This window comes from Delphinapterus leucas, chromosome 4 (assembly GCF_059928025.1).
Source record: "Delphinapterus leucas isolate spDelLeu-1000000601 "Yukka" chromosome 4, BTC_Dleu_Yukka2, whole genome shotgun sequence".
In the NCBI taxonomy this organism is placed as follows: domain Eukaryota; kingdom Metazoa; phylum Chordata; class Mammalia; order Artiodactyla; family Monodontidae; genus Delphinapterus; species Delphinapterus leucas.
In genome coordinates, this window is record NC_143132.1 from 77,992,976 (window position 1) to 78,011,529 (window position 18,554).

The following is an 18,554-nucleotide window of genomic DNA, read 5'->3' on the forward strand; positions in this document are numbered from 1 at the left end:
ATAGATTTAATTGATATTTATAGGACATTCCATCCAAAAACAGCAGATTACACTTTATTCTCAAGTGCGCATGGAGCACTCTCCAGGATAGATCACATCTTGAGTCACAAATCAAGCCTCAGTAAATTTAAGAAAACTGAAATCATATCAAGCATCTTTTCTGACCACAACACTATGACATTAGAAATTAATTACAGGGAAAAAAACGTAAAAAACACAAACACATGGAGGATAAACAGTATGTTACTAAATAACCAAAGGTCACTGAAGATATCAAAGAGGAAATCAGAAAATATGTAGAGACAATGACAATGAAAACACGACGATCCAAAACCTATGGGACACAACAAAAGAAGTTCTAAGAGGGAAGTTTATAGCTATACAAGTCTACCTCAAGAAACAACGAAAATCTCAAATAAACAGTCTAACCTTACACCTAAAGGAACTAGAGAAAGAACAAACAAAACCTAAAGTTAGCAGAAGGAAAGAAATCATAAAGATCAGAGCAGAAATAAATGAAATAGAAACAAACAAACAAAAAACAATAGCAAAGATCAATAAAACTAAAAGCTGGTTCTTTGAGAAGATAAACAAAATTGATAAACCATTAGCCAGACTCATCAAGAAAAAGAGGGAGAGGACTCAAATCAATAAAATTAGAAATGAAAAAGGAGAAGTTACAACAGACACTGCAGAAATACAAAGCATCCTAAGATACTACTACAAGCGACTCTATGCCATTAAAATGGACAACCTGGAAGAAAAGGACAAATTCTTAGAAAAGCATAACCTTCCAAGACTGAACCAGGAAGAAATAGAAAATATGAACAGACCAATCACAAGTAGTGAAATTGTGATCAAAAATCTTCCAACAAACAAAAGTCCAGGGCAAGATGTCTTCACAGGTAAATTCTATCAAACATTTAGAGAAGAGCTAACACCCATCCTTCTCAAACTCCTCCAAAAAATTGCAGAGGAAGGAACACTCCCAAACTCATTCTATGAGGCCACCATCACCCTGATACCAAAACCAGACAAAGATATTATACACAGAAGAATTACAGACCAATACCACTCATGAATATAGATGCAAAAATCCTCAACAAAATACTAGCAGACAGAATCCAACAACACATTAAAAGGATGATACACCATGATCAAGTGGGATTTATCCCAGGGATGCAAAGATTCATCAATATACGCAAATCAATCAATGTGATACACTATATTAACAAGTTGAAGAATAAAAACCATATGATCATCTCAATAGATGAAGAAAAAGCTTTTGACAAAATTCAACACACATTTATGATAAAAACTCTCCAGAAAATGGGCATAGAGGGAACCTACCTCAACAAAATAAAGGCCATATATGACAAACTCACAGCAAACATCATTCTCAATGGTGAAAAACTGAAAGCATTTCCTCTAAGATCAGGAACAAGACAAGGATGTCCACTCTCACCACTATTATTCAACATAGTTTTGGAAGTCCTAGCCACGGCAATCAGAGAAGAAAAAGAATAAAAAGGAATACAAATTGGAAAAGAAGAAGTAAATCTGTCACTGTTTGCAGATGACATGATACTATACATAGAGAACCCTAAAGATGCCACCAGAAAACTCCTAGAGTTCATCAATGAATTTGGTAAAGTTGCAGGATACAAAATTAATGCACAGAGATCTCTTGCATTCCTATACGCTAATGATGAAAAATCTGAAAGAGATCTTAAGGAAACACTTCCACTTACCATTGCAAAAAAAAGAATAAAATACCTAGGAATAAACCTACCTCGGGAGACAAAACACCTGTACGCAGAAAACTATAAGACACTGATGAAAGAAATTAAAGATGGTACCAACAGATGGAGAGATATACCATGTTCTTGGATTGGAAGAATCAATATTGTGAAAATGACTGTACTACCCAAAACAGTCTACAGATTCAATGTAATCCCTATCAAATTACCCATGACATTTTTTACAGAACTAGAACAAAAAATCTTAAAATTTGTATGGAGCCACAAAAGACCCCGAATAGCCAAAGCAGTCTTTAGGGAAAAAAACAGAGCTGGAGGAATCAGACTCCCTCACTTCAGACTATACTACAAAACTACAGTAATCAAGACAGTCTAGTACTGGCACAAAAACAGAAACATAGATCAATGGAACAAGATAGAAAGCCCAGAGATAAACCCGTGCACATATGGTCAACTAATCTATGACAAAGGAGGCAAGGATATACAATGGAGAAAAAACAATCTCTTCAATAAGTGGTGCTGGGAAAACTGGGCAGCTACATGTAAAAGAATGAAATTAGAACACTCCCTAACACCATACAGAAAAATAAACTCAAAATGGATTCGAGACCTAAATGTATGACCAGCCACTATAAAACTCTTAGAGGAAAACATAGGAGGAACACTCTTTGACATAAATCACAGCAAGATCTTTTTTGATCCACTTCTTAGAGTAATGGAAATAAAAATAAACAATGGGACCTACTGAAACTTAAAAGCTTTTGCACAGCAAAGGAAACCATAAACAAGACGAAAAGACAACCCTCAAAATGGGAGAAAATATTTGCAAATGAATCAGTGGACAAAGGATTAATCTCCAATATATATAAACAGCTCATGCAGCTCAATATTAAAAAACAAGGAACCTAAATCAAAAATGGGCAGAAGACCTAAATAGACATTTCTCCAAAGACATACAGATGGCCAAGAAGCACATGAAAAGCTGCTCAACGTCACTAATTATTAGAGAAATGCAAATCAAAACTACAGTGAGGTATCACCTCACACCAGTTAGAATGGGCATCATCAGAAAATCTACAAACAACAAATGCTGGAGAGGGTGTGGAGAAAAGGAAACCCTCTTGCACTGTTGGTGGGAATGCAAATTGATACAGTCACTATGGAGAACAGTATGGAGGTTACTTAAAAAACTAAAAATAGACCTACCATATGATCCAGCAATCCTATTACAGGGCATATACCCAGAGAAAACCATAATTCAAAAAGACACATTCACCCCAATATTCATTGCAGCACTATTTACAATAGCCAGGTCATGGAAGCAACCTAAATGCCCATTGACAGATGAATGGGTAAAGAAGAAGTGGTACATATATACAATGGAATATTACTCAGCCATGAAAAAGAACGAAAGTGGGTCATTTGTTGAGTCATGGATGGATCTAGAGACTGTCATACAGAGTGAAGTAAGTCAGAAAGAGAAAAACAAATTCGTATATTAACACATATATGTGGAACCTAGAAAAATGGTACAGATGAACCAGTTTGCAGGACAGAAAATGAGACACAGATGTAGAGAAGAAACGTATGGACACAAAGCAGGGAAAGTGGCAGGGTGGTGGTGGTGGTGGTGTGATGAATTGGGTGATTGGGATTGACATGTATACACTGATGTGTATAAAATTGATGACTAATAAGAACCTGCTGTAAAAAAAAATAAATTAAATTAAACAATTAAAAAAAAACCCCAAAACGTTGATAACTCTAGTCTCCTTAATCTGCTTATCTGTAAACCCTCATGCCAACAGTGAGAAATCCAGCTCCTACCATTCACTTACTTAATTGTTCAGTTTAAGTATACGTATAGCAGTTTAGGAATTAATACCCTTACTCCCATGGGAAACAACATTATTAACTAGAGTACAATGCTTATGTGCAATTCCTTTTGCTTTTAGTTTTACGCACTCAACTAATTTCCAAATTTCATCCAACACCTTTTCCCTTAAGCCCTTCTGAGACGTTATTTTATATATTTGTAATACAATTAAATTTCCTCATCACAGTCTACCCTCCTTCCTGGGATCCTCCGATTTCCTAAGTGATTGCTTAAAATTGACATACCTTAAGGGTTATGTTATGTACTATAAAGTTCTATGGGTTTTGATGAACACATGATGTTATGTATATACACAATATCATACAGGATAGTTTCACTGACCTAAAAATCATCCATGTGTCAATTATTCAACCATCTCCTCCTCTCCCTGAGCCCCTGACAACCACTGATATTTTAATTCTTTCTATAGTTTTGCCTTTTTCAGAATATCATATAATTGGAATGATACACTATGTAGCCTTTTCAGACTGTCTTCTTTCACATAGCAACCAACATTTAAGGTTCTTAGATGTCTTTTCATGACTCAATACGCTACTTATTTTTATCATTGCATAGTATCAATTGCATGGATGTATCACAATTTGTTTATCCCCTCACCTATTGAAGAACATCTCGGCTGCTTCCAGGATGGGTGAAAATGAATAAAGCTGCTATAAATATTTCTGTGCAGATTTTGGAGTAGGTATAACTCTTCATATCAATTGAGTATTAACCTAGGAGTGCAATTGCTGGATCATGTTATAAGAATAAGTTTAGCCTTGTAAGAACCTAACAAACTGTCTTCCAACCTTTAAATACTATTTTGCATTTCCACCAGCATTAAATGAAGGTCCCTATCTCTTTGCATTTGCAGCAGTGATCAGTATTGTCAGGCTTTGTTTTCAATTTTTAAATTTTCAGCCATTCTAGTAGATGCATAGTAGTATCTCACTGTTTTAATTTGAAAGTCTCTAATGATTATGTTGAGCATCTTTTCATGATTATTTGCCATGAGGTGTCTGTTCAGATCCTTTGCTCATTTCTATTGGCTTGTTTGTTTTCTTATTGTTGATTTTTAAGAGATCTCTGTACATTTTGGATATAAGCCCTTTATCAGTTATGTATTTTACAAGAATTTTATCTAAATCTGTGGCTTGTATTTCATTCTCTTAACATTATCTTCAAAAGGGAAGCTTTTAATTTTAATAAAGCTCAATTGATTTTTTTATTGAAGTATAGTTGCTTTACAATACTGTGTTAGTTTATACTGCACTGCAAAGTGAATCAGCTATACTTTTATGTATATCCCCCCTTTTTTTGATTTTCTTCTCATTTAGGTCACCACAGAGCATTGAGTAGAGTTCCATGTGCTATACCGTAGGTTCTCATTAGTTGTGTGTTTTATACATAGTATCAATAGTGTATATATATCAACCCCAACATGACCCAGCAATCTGGCATATACCCAGAGAAAACCATAATTCAAAAAGACACAGGCACCCCCAATGTTCATTGAAGTACCATTTACAATAGACAGGACATGGAAGCAACCTAAATGTCCAACAACAGAGGAATGGATAAAGAAGGTGTGGTACATATATACAATGGAATATTACTCAACCATAAAAAGGAATGAAATTGGGTCATTTGTAGAGATGTGGATGGACCTAGAGAGTGTCACACAGAGTGAAGTGAGTCAGAAAGAGAAAAGCAAATATCATATATTAATGCATATATGTGGAATCTGAAAAAATTGGTATAGTCGATCTTATTTACAAAGCAGAACTAGAGACAAAGACGTAGAGAACAAATGTATGGATACCAAGGGAGATGGGGGGGGGGGTGAATTGGGAGATTGGGATTGACCAATTGATGATTTTTAAAATTTTATTTCATGGATTGTACATGTGGGGTTGTATCTAAAAATCCATCACATGGATTTTCTCCTGTTCTTTTTCTAAAGGTTTTATAGTTCTGCATTTTACATTTTGGTCTATGATTCATTTTGACTTAATTTTTGTGAAAGGTGTAAGTTCTAGCTAGGTTAATTTTTATTTTCCTTACTTTTTTTTTTTTTTGCATATGGACATCCAGTACCATTTATTGAAAAGCTATCCTTTCACTGTGGAATTGGTTTTGTACATTTGTCAGTTGACTATATTTGTATGGGTCTATTTCTGGCCTCTATTCTCTTCTATTGATTTTAGTCTTCCTACTCTGTTCTTCCTTGTTCTGAAGTCTGCTTTGTCTGAAGTTAATAAAATTACTCTAGCTTTCTTTTGATTATAGTTAGCATGGTATGTCTTTACTTAATAACCCATTTGAGTCTTTATATTTAAAATGAGTTTCTTGTAAAAACAATGTACTCTTGCGTCCTCTTTGTTTTTATTCACTCTGACATTTTATTCTTTTCAATGTGTTTAGACCATTCACATTTAAAGTGATTATTGACATAGTTGGATTGATCTTTGTTTCTTTTTTCCCTCTTTTCTGACTTAGTTTAATTAAAACTTTTCCTGGTTAATTATTTTATATGATGGCATTTATCTCCTCTCTTAGCAAATCTATTATACTTATTCTAAATTATTTAATGATCACCCTATTGTTTGCAATATCCATTTCAAGTTAATCAAAGTCCACTGTCTAAACATCACTATACCACTTACATGTAATGCAGGTATTTTATAACAGAAGATTCTTAGTTCCTCCCTTTTATTTCTGATGGCATTGTTGTCATCCATTTCACTTATCTATATGCTATAACTACCCAATACATTGTTTTTCTTATATGTTCAGCAAATGGTTATCTTTTAGATCAATTAAGAAAAATGTTTTATTTTGCCTTCGTTTGTTCTTTCTGTGATGTTCCTCCTTTTACAAATGTTTGAGAACTTTTACTTCTGAAGCCATTTGTGCCTGGCAAGTTTTTTTTTTTAATTTTTAAAAATTTAAAAAAAAAGTTTTAAAATTACAATCTCTTTTTTAAGAATCAGATATTGGACTATTTAGATTTTCTCTTTCTTTCTGTGTCTGTTTTGGTAAATTATGATCTCATGAGATTGTTCATTTTATTTAATTTGCAAATTTATTGGTCAAAATTTTTTCTTAACACTCTCTTATTATCTAATATCTGTATCAATAATGATGTCTCATTTTTCTCCCTAATTCTGGTCATTTGTCCTTTCTTGTATTCTTGATCAATCTTGCTATAATGTTTATCATTTCATTAATTTTTTTCAGCTTTTTAATATTCTCTATTGTACTTTTGGGTTTTATTTGTTAATTTGTACTCTGAACTTATCTTCTTTCTGTTCTCTTTCTGTTTACTTTAATGTTATATTCAATAATGTTATTTTCATATTATGATTTAAGTTTTCATTTGTATATTTATACAAATGAATATAATATACAACTTTCCTTTTCTAGTATCAATACATGCCTGTAGAGTCAAAAGTTTTTCTTTTACCTCAGTTTTAGCTGCATAATACAAGTTTTCATATGCCACATTTTTCTGTATGCCATTGAAAGTATTTTGTAATTTACATTGTAATTTATTCATTGACCCATGGATTATTTTAGAAGTATATTGGTTAATATGCAAACATTTGAGATTTTTTACATTATTTTTGTAAGTATGCTATATTATATTTTTCTAGTAAACATACTCTATTATTTTAATACTTTGGAACATTAAGATCAAGTTTGTTAATTATATAGTTCAAATCTTCTCTGTGTGTACTGACTTTTGTCTGCTTTTCCTATCAGTTATTTAGAGAAAGTTTTAAATCTCTCACCTTGACTGTAGTTATATCAAATTTTACTCTATATATTGAGACTGTGTTATTAGGTACAGGCAGAATTATAATTGTTACAATTTTTATTTCTTATTATTTCTAATAATGCTTCTTGCCTTAATGCCTACTTTGCCTGAGGTTAATAGAATAACACTTGGTAAATTTTGGTTAATATCTTTTTCAGCTCCTTTATTTTTAACTTCTCTACAGATTTATGTTTATGGTGTGACCCATAAATTGAATGTGCATTTTTATTTTTATCAAATCTGAAATATGTAGTCTGTTTACAGATAATTTATCACTGATATTTTTAAGTTTAAACCTATCTTTCTATTTGTTTTTTGTTTGCCCAATCTGTTCCTCTTTTTTCCTCTTTTGTTGTCTTCTTTTTATTAATCATTTTTTAAATTATTATTCCATTTTCCCACCTATTAGCTTATTAGTTATAAATTATTTTTCTCTTCTTTTAAGGGTTATAGCATAAATCCTGGAATTATTAGCGCCTACTCTATACTAGCACTTTGTCCATCTCTCAGAAAAATGTGAGGAATTAGGGACAATTAAATTCTATTTTCCCCATTCAGCCCTTTATGTTATTATTGTTGAGTGTTTTAATTATACATATATTTAAAACCCCACATTATATTACCAGTATTGCTTATATCATCAATATTCATTTCTATTTACTTACTTTCCAGTGATTACTTTTTCCTATTTACATTTATGTAAGATAATTTCCTTCTTGCATTTCTGTTTAGGGTCATTTTCCTTCTACTCAAAGGATACCTTTTAGTATATCATTTAGTTCCTGTCTAATGCCAGTGAATCTTCTCACTATTTATTTGAAAATGTCTCTATTTTATGTTTACTTTTGAAAGATATTTTCCCTTGGTATATAATTTTAGATTATAAGCTTTATTCTTCATTGTTTTTCAGTATCATTTTCTTTTCTTATGGCTCTCATAATTTCCCTTTTTTTTTTTGCATATAGTGCTGGCTTTATTTGTTTCTGGAATTAAAACCTTCCTGTAGCCATAAGAATTAGGAGAAACAACAGCAATACTTACAAAATCACCCTTAAAGAGCAATAAGATTTCCTCTTCAAAATGTAAAGCCCTTGAAATAGCTGAGATAGTTGGAATCATTTTATGGGCGGGATAAAGTCAAAATAGCATGAGGAACAATCAGAAAAAATATTCCCTCAGTAGCAATTACAATAAAATTTGTTTTATTCTCAAAGCTCAACCAGACAGTTTTGTGGTAAGATTCAAAACGGTGCAAGGTTTTGACCAACTTGTGGCCAGGCTTATTTCAGGACATATATAATTAACTCCAGCTTGCTGCCTGGCCTCCCTCAGCTGGGTTCCAAATAACTTTTGTATCATGGACCTTAACCTGTCAAAATATAAATGCAAAATGTATTGCAATGACAGTAAGGACTGGTCATGTTAAATATGAAGTTACTAATTGGTAAAGTGGAGAAGAGGTAATAGAATCTAGGCCTTCTGTAAATCAAGTTTCATACTATATGGACACATAAAAAATTGAACCACATTACTCAAGATACGCAATTATGGAGACTACATGACATTCTAAAGTGTGTAAGGGCCCACCTGACCCCGACATTTTTGGGGTGCCATTATATAAACAATTTAAGAAGATATTTCGGGACTTCCCTGGTGGCGCAGTGGTTGGGAGTCCACCTGCCATTGCAGGGGACATGGGTTTGAGCCCTGGTCTGGGAGGATCCCACATGCTGTGGAGCAACTAAGCCCATGCACCACAACTACTGAGCCTGTGCTCTGGAGCCCGTGAGCCACAGCTGCTGAGCCCACATGCCACAACTGCTGAGGCCCGCATGCCTAGAGCCTGTGCTGTGCAACGAGAAGTCACCACAGTGAGAAGCCTGCGCACCAAAACGAAGAGTGGCCCCCGCTCCTCGCAGCTAGAGGAAGCCTGCGTGCAGCGGTGAAGACCCAACGCAGCCAAAAAAACAGATGAATAAAAATAAATGAATAAATAGATTTGGAAAAAAAAAAAAAAGAACAGAAAAGGCATTGTAATATAGCCCAGGGGAGAAATGAAAGAGTCTGAACTAAGGCATTAAAAAAAAAAAAAAAAAAAGATATTTGTGTAGCTTACTGTAGAAAGTTTAGAAATCAGTGAGGTTTCCATTTTTTATACCATACTACCTAGCTTAGATAAATCTTCATTTTTAAATTATAAAACTCCCCCCCGTGTATATATGGGATGTATGGGATTACAGGGCGATAGTTTTTCCATAAAGTGCACTGAGTTCACTTAATGTTAATGGAAACTAAATGTTACAATTTTTTTCAGTCTTCATGACTACAGGCAGGGTGGGTGAACAAGGCAAATGAAGCAAACTCTTCCTACCTGCCACCCCTTAACCAGATGCAGCATTTTGACACTTCTATGATATACACGTTGACTTAATTCATTGACTTAAGTTGAAAGCTAGCAAGAGCAAATCTTTTAAATTTAGGACCTTCTTTCATAGCCACTCCAAGGATCTTAATTCCTAAACTACACCATGAGTTCTGAATTGGTGTTCACTGCAGTGTTCTTGAAGCTTTCACATCTTAATATGAGATCTGACACCTCTAGTTAAGGTAGGGAACGGTTAAAAGCTGTCTTCCTCTTAGCTAACCCAGTCCACCAGCAATCTTAACAGTTAAGTTACTATATAAAAATGAAACTGTGCTCTCAAGCACTGATCAAAACTGTTGTGCTGGGAATCCTTTCCAGAGCATTAGCTCCCTGAGAGAAAACAGAGATCCTAACCAGTTGCTTCCATGAATAATAACCCCAGTATGGTATACATAATGTCCTTCAAAGCATAACTCAGGCAACCATGGTCGTCCTGACAAGCTTATCAGCATTTACACACAAGATATATTTAAAATTGATCCCAGACCAACTACTGCAACCATAATCCCATTATTTAGCACACTACGTTCCTGCTGAGATGCCAAAGCCAGAAATCTCAAAGCAAAGAGTGATGGTTCATCATCTTTTACAAGTGAGACAAAAATATCAAGAAGGAAGAAAGGTAACCCCCCTCCCCCCCCACCCGCCCAAATGCAACAAATCGATGTTATCTTCACAGCTTTAGTTGACGCGATCCAGAGTTCTCAATTTCCTGATTTGAGGAGTCCATTTTCAAGGTGACTGTCAAGGTCAAGAAGAGCTTTCAGGCTTTTCTTTGCCATGGCCCATGAACTCCAGTCCTTCAATAGGAATCTCCTTCTCCTTTATTGCTTTCTGAACACACTGCTGGTAGCACTTGAAGAGGTAGGTGCCCGGGTCCCCAGAGCCATCCCCCTTGAGGAACCTGTGCAAACAACTGATTGAAGAACTAATTGTACTCATGCTTCATGTTGGCGCAAGCCTGCCCTATGCTGTTCGTGGCATCTGCGTCTGTGGCGCTGGCAGCGGCTCTCAGATGTCCCATCATTTCCTTTGAAGAGTTAACTTATCAGTCTTTTACTTCCTTGAAAGAAACGTGTCTGTTTTTTCTGGATGCTTTAAAATTTTTCTTTCTGCTTTTGTTTTCTTTTTCGTATTTTTTCCCTGATGTGTCTAAGGGTGGTTTTATATAGAACTTTTTGAATCTGTGGATTAATTCCTTTTGTCAGTTTGGAAAAATATTTTTTTTTTTCTGTGTGTTTTTTCACCTGTTGGGCTATGTTTTCTTTGTTTGTTTTTGTCTTCACCATTTTATCTTATTCTTGGCCTAACTGGTAATTTTTGATTGAATGCTTGGCCTTGTATATAAAAATTATTGCATCTCTGTATTTTTTTCTTCCTCCGAAAGGTATTTTATTTTCTTTTAGCTCACAGAAAAAAAGGTTGATCATCTCAATTCTATAAGGGATTGTGATAATTTGAGACTCAATTTCAGTCTTTGTGAGAACTGGTCTAGTTTCAGTTTCCAATTACTCCTATCCAATTCATATGAGTAATCTTGTTCTTTAGCCCTCTTTTTTCATCAGTTGCCAGGAAGTTAATGTTACTTTTAATGCTCCACTACAATAACTCTATTGACCTTGCTTTATATTTTCATTTCTTGTTCCCATAAAAATACTTCTTTTATTTGTAACTTAATTGTCTTATTGTATCTATATCTATTATTGTAAAGATTCTCAAATACTTTTTATAATCCATTCACTCATGATTTATTATCACCTGTCTACACTGCTTAGGGCACAAATTGGGCTCTAAGTAGGCCCATGGGTATGAATTCCACATTTACTGACTTAAATGGGCTTGCAATCTAATAACAGGAAAATAACAGACAACCATGTGACTGGTATAGTAGAGAGTAGAAATAGTATGCAAAGGTGTATAAGCCACGTACTGCAGGAATGCAGACAGAAGAATAATATAGTTTTCCTAAAATGACAAGGGAGAACATGAGAGTGACATTTGAGTGCACACTTGAAGCAGGACTAGGATTAACAGGAGAGGGTCATTACTTCAGGCTAAGTAATAAATAAAAATGTAAGAAGAGAAAAATGGGATAAAGGATGGGATGAATAACATGAGGGATATTGCTATGGGAGTGAGCCACGGATGGGTAAGACTGATTCAAAAACTATATTCTGAGATTCTTAAGCCAGAGATTCTGTCGCTAGAACTAGTTGTTATTCTTTGGTGATCTTAAGATTTCTGCTGGTTCTTTAATTATCTCACAAGAGATGTATTTACCAAGTAAAAAAACAAGAAAGAGTTGCTGCCTCCAGGGCTAAGAGTAACCAAGGAAAGAGAAACACACCTGCCTTTTTGGTCACCAATACTAATATTTTGTTTTCTCAGGTCTTGAATGGTAAGCTAAAGACTTGGGTTGGAACGGAATGCAGGCGCTCTAGGGTGATGATTCAGGCTGACTGTTAGACTTGCAAAATTGAATGTGGGTGGTTTTGTTGTGTAATCTTTTGCCTTAATCTTTCTGCTTTTGATGAAGTGCTTTGACTGTCTCTTTATGTGTATGCCTGTAAGAAGTAGGACATGCATGGAGTTTCTTAATGGAACCTCATCAAATTTAAAGTCATGACAGAAAAATTGGTTTGCCTTAGGTTAAAAAAGTCCTCTTTAGTTATAGAAGAAAATTTTTTAAAAAAGAGAGAAAGGAAGGAAGGAAAAAAAGAAAGAAAGAAAAAAGAAAGAAAGAAAGAAGAAAGAAAAAAAGAAAGAAAGAAGAAAGAAAGAAAGAGAAAGAAAGAGAAATACTAATCATTAAATCCAGGCTAAGCAGTCGGTATTATTTTATTTTGGGAATTTAAAGTCCATAAAATAAAAAAATGTGATCAAATTTGGTTCCCATTTCAAGTGAATTTCAGATCTGGAATATAACTTACAGAATTAGTGTTCACATGTAGTGTTGGAGAGGAAATTTGATATAAAGGGTCAAAAAAATTAATTATATAGTAATTAAATCACAGATTGAATATTTTGTTTGTCATTTTGAAAAGCAAGAAAAGCTAAACATTTCCCAAGCAGAATGCCATCACCTCAACTGTTTCTCAATATTTCAGTCAACATTCTTTCAACAAACATTTACTGAGCATCTACTCTACGTCAATTTCTCTACTAGCCTCCAGAGATAGTGATGAACAAAATGCAGACACAATTCTTGATCATTCAGAGATTAGAGTCTAGTGAGGATCATCCAACAGTTGTCAAATAATCACACATATGACAGAATAATTCCAAACATGAGAAAAATGCCCTGAAAAAAAGAAGCAAAATTCTATGAGAGCCATATCATAAAGCGATTGTAAATGAATACCTGTGCTCTTGGTGGGCTTTAGGAGTAGGTGGCATACCGGGAACTAGTAGCATGAGCTGTTTGGTGCCGTGGACAGAACAAGAGTCAGAGTCAGATTCTTGTTCTTAAGACAGTTAGGGCTTTTCCATCATGTCCTGCATGGCCAGAGGTTCCTAAGTGGTTCCTGAAATTAGGTTTGTCTTTTTCCTACCTGGACTAGCAATTCCACTAGGCCTTTGATTTCCTCCAGTCCATGTCCACAGTGCTGTCAGAAATTTCTAAAACTCAGCTTCTAAAGTGCCTCACTCTTCTCAGCAGCTTCTGAAGGTTCTCCTTTACGTGGTTGCAATTCTCTGCTCCATGTTCATATAAAATTCAAAGTCCTAGCAGACGGGGCCCTCCATGATTTTCCCAGTCCTCAACCAGCCTTGCCTGATTTGTCTTTCATTACTCTCCTCCACACCCCTTGCACCCCAAGGTCCAGCCTCAGTTAATATTTTGTAACAGAGTCATTCACTTTCCTGAAATAGGTATGTGCAATTTCCTTTTTCTGGGAAATATTCCCTCCCTTTTCTGCCTGGGAAGTCCCCACTAATTCTATAGTATTCAGGTCAAATGTGGCTTCCTCACTGAAGCTCTCTCCTATCCCCTAAGGCAGAGTTAGTTATTTCCTTCTTGGTGCTTCCTCAACACTTTGTACTAGTTATGTCTGTCATCACATCGTACTCTATTGGTCTCTGTGTTATTTCATAAATTCGATTGTGAATTTTCTGAGGGTGATGGCTAAGTCTAAAGCACTTCTGTAATCATACTTTGGTTCCTTCTAGGTGGGTCCCTACTATCATGTTTTGCATACATTAATATATGATTGTGGAAGGAGAGAAAAGGTCTAGGGGTCTTGGCTGTCTGTTGCCTTTTTATTCTTTAAACTAAATGATGGCTCTTGGTGTATTCCTAAAGCCTACTGGTATGAATGAAATCAAGAGCTCAGGTGGTTTTTAAAAGCAAAACTTTGAGGAGCAAATTAGAGAGCCCCTAGCCTTTATGGCAACTGTGTAAATTATAAAATGTTGTCCTTTACCCAAGACCCTTTACTTCTTTCTGTTGGGAAATTGTCATCATATGCTGGTTTTGTTACAACAAAACACTTTTTTTCCCCAGCTCACTACAGTTGTTGTCACAAACATACAAGTATATGATATCTAGAGTAAAGGTCACAACTTTGGAAGTGTGCCCACGTTCACTGCATAACTACATGCAGTGGGCTTTGGGAAAGAAGAAATTCTGTTTATTCCAAACAACATCAAATTCCTGGTTTTTTTTGTTTGTTTGTTTTTTGCGGTACATGGGCCTCTCACTGTTGTGGCCTCTCCCGTTGCGGAGCACAGGCTCTGGACGCGCAGGCTCAGCGGCCATGGCTCACGGGCCCAGCCGCTCCTGGGCATGTGGGATCTTCCCGGACCAGGGCACGAACCCGTGTCTCCTGCATCGGCAGGTGGACTCAACCACTGCGCCACCAGGGAAGACCCAAATTCCTGTTTTAAGAAAACAAAGAACATTATAGTTGATCTTCAAGTGGATACTATGATTATTGTCATTATCATGATATCTAGTATATGTAGTCAGTTGGGTGAAGCTTAGGGAAGACAAGAGGCCATAAGGTGGAATTGATTTCTTCTTTATCTGAACATCAAGAACACATTATCTCTTCCTTGTGTATAGTTTATCCCCATCTACTTTGAATTTTTTCATTTGTTTATCCATTCTATTTTTTTCAAGCAGACTCTTCTGGACCTGGTTATTACTGGACCTAATTTTAGGCCAAAGAGTTATCTTTGGCTTTGCTTTCATGTACAATAAGACCAATGGAGATGGGTAAGAGGAAAGAGTCTAAATTGTCCCCCAAATTGATGAATCAGGTGGAAAAGAAGAAGTTCATGCTAGTTACTAAAATAATTATGATAGGATATTATTTTATACCCATGATCATTATTTTTCCTGGCAATGTATCTATATGTCCACACAACTGCCTAATCAAAACAAAAGTTGTTCTAGCCTTATTGCCTTAAGATAGAGAAGTTTCAAGGCAGAATTAGAAAGTGATTTGCTAATGTTTTCCTGGATTTTGGTTATACATCTCTAAAGGCAACTTAGAGAATTGGGGAAGAGACAAAATATTGGAAAGAAGATGTGACTTGGCTTCCTCCAGACCAAAGATTTCCTCACTCAGAGATGAAGAGTGTACTCTCATCCAGGGCCTTTGCTCTTACTGTGGCCTCTTCCCAGAACATTACTTCTCAGATCTTTTCATGGTTCACTCTTTCAACTCATTCAAGTCTCTGTTCAATTGTTCTTCCCTGAGAGGCTTTCCTTGACCATCATATCTAATGATGAGAAGATAGGCGTTGGTGGGCACTGCAGAGAAGAGCTGTGTTTCCTGCTGTAAGAACGGGTCCCTGAGAAAGTAGCAAGACTTCAGAATGGACATTACGTGTGAGTCTAGGCAGGTGGGGCCCTGAATAGCATCAGAGAAATTACCATGCTTCTGAAACTAGCAAGGAGAGAGCTCAGGCCTGGGATGGGCATTGGCATAGGAGAAAGCAACCTTTCAGAAATGACACCACATCTAAGGACCAAATAGGGTCATGTTGACACCACATCTAAGGACCAAATAGGGTCATGTCATGTAATTCTTAGTGGATATCTGAGGGGACAGATGACTGAATATACTTGAGCTTCCCCAAACACAACTTAAACTAAACATCAGGCAAAGAAAGGAAAAAGCCTGAATAGACTGAGACTGCTTCCATAATGCAAAAGGGGAGCTTGGAATAGAGATTAAGTTAAGGTTTCATAAAAATAAAGATAGATCAATTTCTTGCACAATTCAGTAAAAACAAAAAAAAAGTACAAAAGTAGGTGTGCTGGGGGTAAACAGACGTGTGAACTCAGCAGGATTTAACAATGATGAGCCTGATGGGAAAGTCAGGTGTAATAGGCAGAGTGCCTGGAGTACAGAGATGTGATCCTAACCTTGAATAAGTTCACAGATGGCCTGTAGAGATAAATGTGTTCTTCAAAAGATCGGTGATAATCCAAGGGATCGTATGCAAAGTTTAACAACTGTAGAAGTAGTTCAGAATGAGGGAATGATCAGTGAAGGATTGTCATGGAAGACCCACACAGAGGTGGGACTAAAACTTGGCATTGAGAGAAGCTTTATACTTAGACAAATAAAAGAAATAAACAATGATGAGGCAGTAAAACTGTGCACGTTATCTTTGAAAGACAGTGGAGAAGAACTGTATGATGGCAGGTGATTCCTTGTGTAAGAACATGGTTAGCTGAGGCACGTTGGAGAAGTCTGCCCGGTTCAGGAAGAGAAGGAGTGGAACACTCAGCTAAGGACTGAACTTCAATCTGTAGTCAGTGAGGAGCCATCAGAGGTATGTGAATGGAATAACGTCCTGTGAAACGGAATATATCAAAAAATTAATTTCTAACGGTGTATGATTTTGCTTCTAGCAAGTCAGGCAGGCTTGTTCCATAAGATCAACCTAAAGGAGTTATTTTGATGTGAGAGACTATACTCCAAAAAGGCAGAAAAGCTAAAGATACAAACTGGAAACAAGCAAAATAGGAGGAACTAAATGTTAAAGATACTCTGATGGTGCATCGGCAGCCATAGCTTTATATTAGAGATTACTTGTGGAGAATTTCTTTGTAAATGTTGGACAGCATTACCATTATTTTCCAAAAGACAACATAGGGACATGAATAAATGGGTAGCTCGTGTTTGCTATTAGAGATTAGTTTGCCCATTGAGCTTGGGGATTGTGTGAGATCCCGGGCTGTTGCTAGGAAGTGATTTGCATAGACGCTCTTGTGCCCTTCAGGGGCATATGCGGAAAAGAGAAGTCTTTTACAAACATAATTCAGGTTTGTCACCGTCTATGTCACTGTGACCCTGTGATTTCCTATCACAGTCAGATTAAATAAAAGTCACCCTCCTTACCATGGGTTACTTGGCTCTACGTGATCTGGTCTGGTCCTTGCCACTGTCTCTGGCTTTATTTCCTAGTACTCTTGGCCTGCTTCATTCTACTGTAGCCACATTGGATTCTTCTTATTTCTTTAACATGCTAAGTATATTCTCCTCCTGTGCTCTTACTATGATCTCTTCCCAGAACACTGCTCCTCGGCTCTTTCCGTGGCTCACCCCTTTAACACATTCAGGTCTCTGCTCAGCTCTTCTTCCCAGAGGGTGTTCCTTGACCATCACATGTAGTGATAATCTCCATCTCCCACTCCACTACTCTTCTTTACTTTATGCCCTGCTGCAGTTTTCTTTACTGCATTTATCAGTAACTGATATTGCATTAGTTACTTATCTGTGTGATTATTTGTTTCTCTTACCAGAATGTAAGCTCTGTGAGGGTATAATCTTTGTCTAACACCTTTGTAATTCTTGGCCTAGAGGTGGCTCTGATACCTCGTAGGTGCTTGATAAATATTTGTTGTGTAAATGAATAAATAAAGAAAAATATTACTATTGCTATTATCATTTTTGTTAATAACCAATATTCATTGAGACTTTACCCATGTGCCATGACCAGGTTATTAAAAGTCGTACTTGGGGGCTTCCCTGGTGGCGCAGTGGTTGAGAGTCCGCCTGCCGATGCAGGGGACACGGGTTCGTGCCCCGGTCCGGGAAGATCCCACATGCCGTGGAGCAGCTGGGCCCCGTGAGCCATGGCCGCTGAGCCTGCGCGTCCGGAGCCTGTGCTCCGCAATGAGAGAGGCCACAACAGTGAGTGGCCCGTGTACCGCAAAAAAAAAAAAAAAAAAAAAAAAAAAAAGTCGTACTTGGTTATTTCATTTATTCTTCACAACCACTTCCTTGAGTCACACAGAGGTAAAGTAACTTTCATAAATTTACTCAGCTAGTTCATGAACAAATCAAGATTTAAACCTGGGACTGCTAAGCTCCAATGGTCTTGCTATATTATATAATATATGTGGTAACAAACATGGTACCATAAAATGCATTAGCACAGTGCCTATAAATTAGTAAATGAAGGTAACTCTCTTGAACACAGATCTCCAAGTCAAAAGAAAACTTTGGGGAAATGTAGCTGGTAGGATACTATTGCGCTAAGGCATAGATACCTTCAGGCTAATGTGTGTTGTTTTTTTTTTTCCTTTGTTTGCAGATTAAAAAAATTTGTTTTTCTTAAATATATGTCCTGGCCTTTGGTATATTTCAGTTCCAACAGCTTGAAATTGTGGCTGTGTTTGGAGGACTGCTCTTGCATTACAAGAGCCCTTTATTG

The 18,554-nt window shown here is 36.3% G+C and overlaps 1 pseudogene; it reads right to left on the reverse strand.

Moving 5' to 3' along the window:
• The window catches only part of LOC149749362 (TP53-regulated inhibitor of apoptosis 1 pseudogene), a 40,339-nt pseudogene continuing 21,785 nt past the window's right edge, over positions 1-18,554 (reverse strand).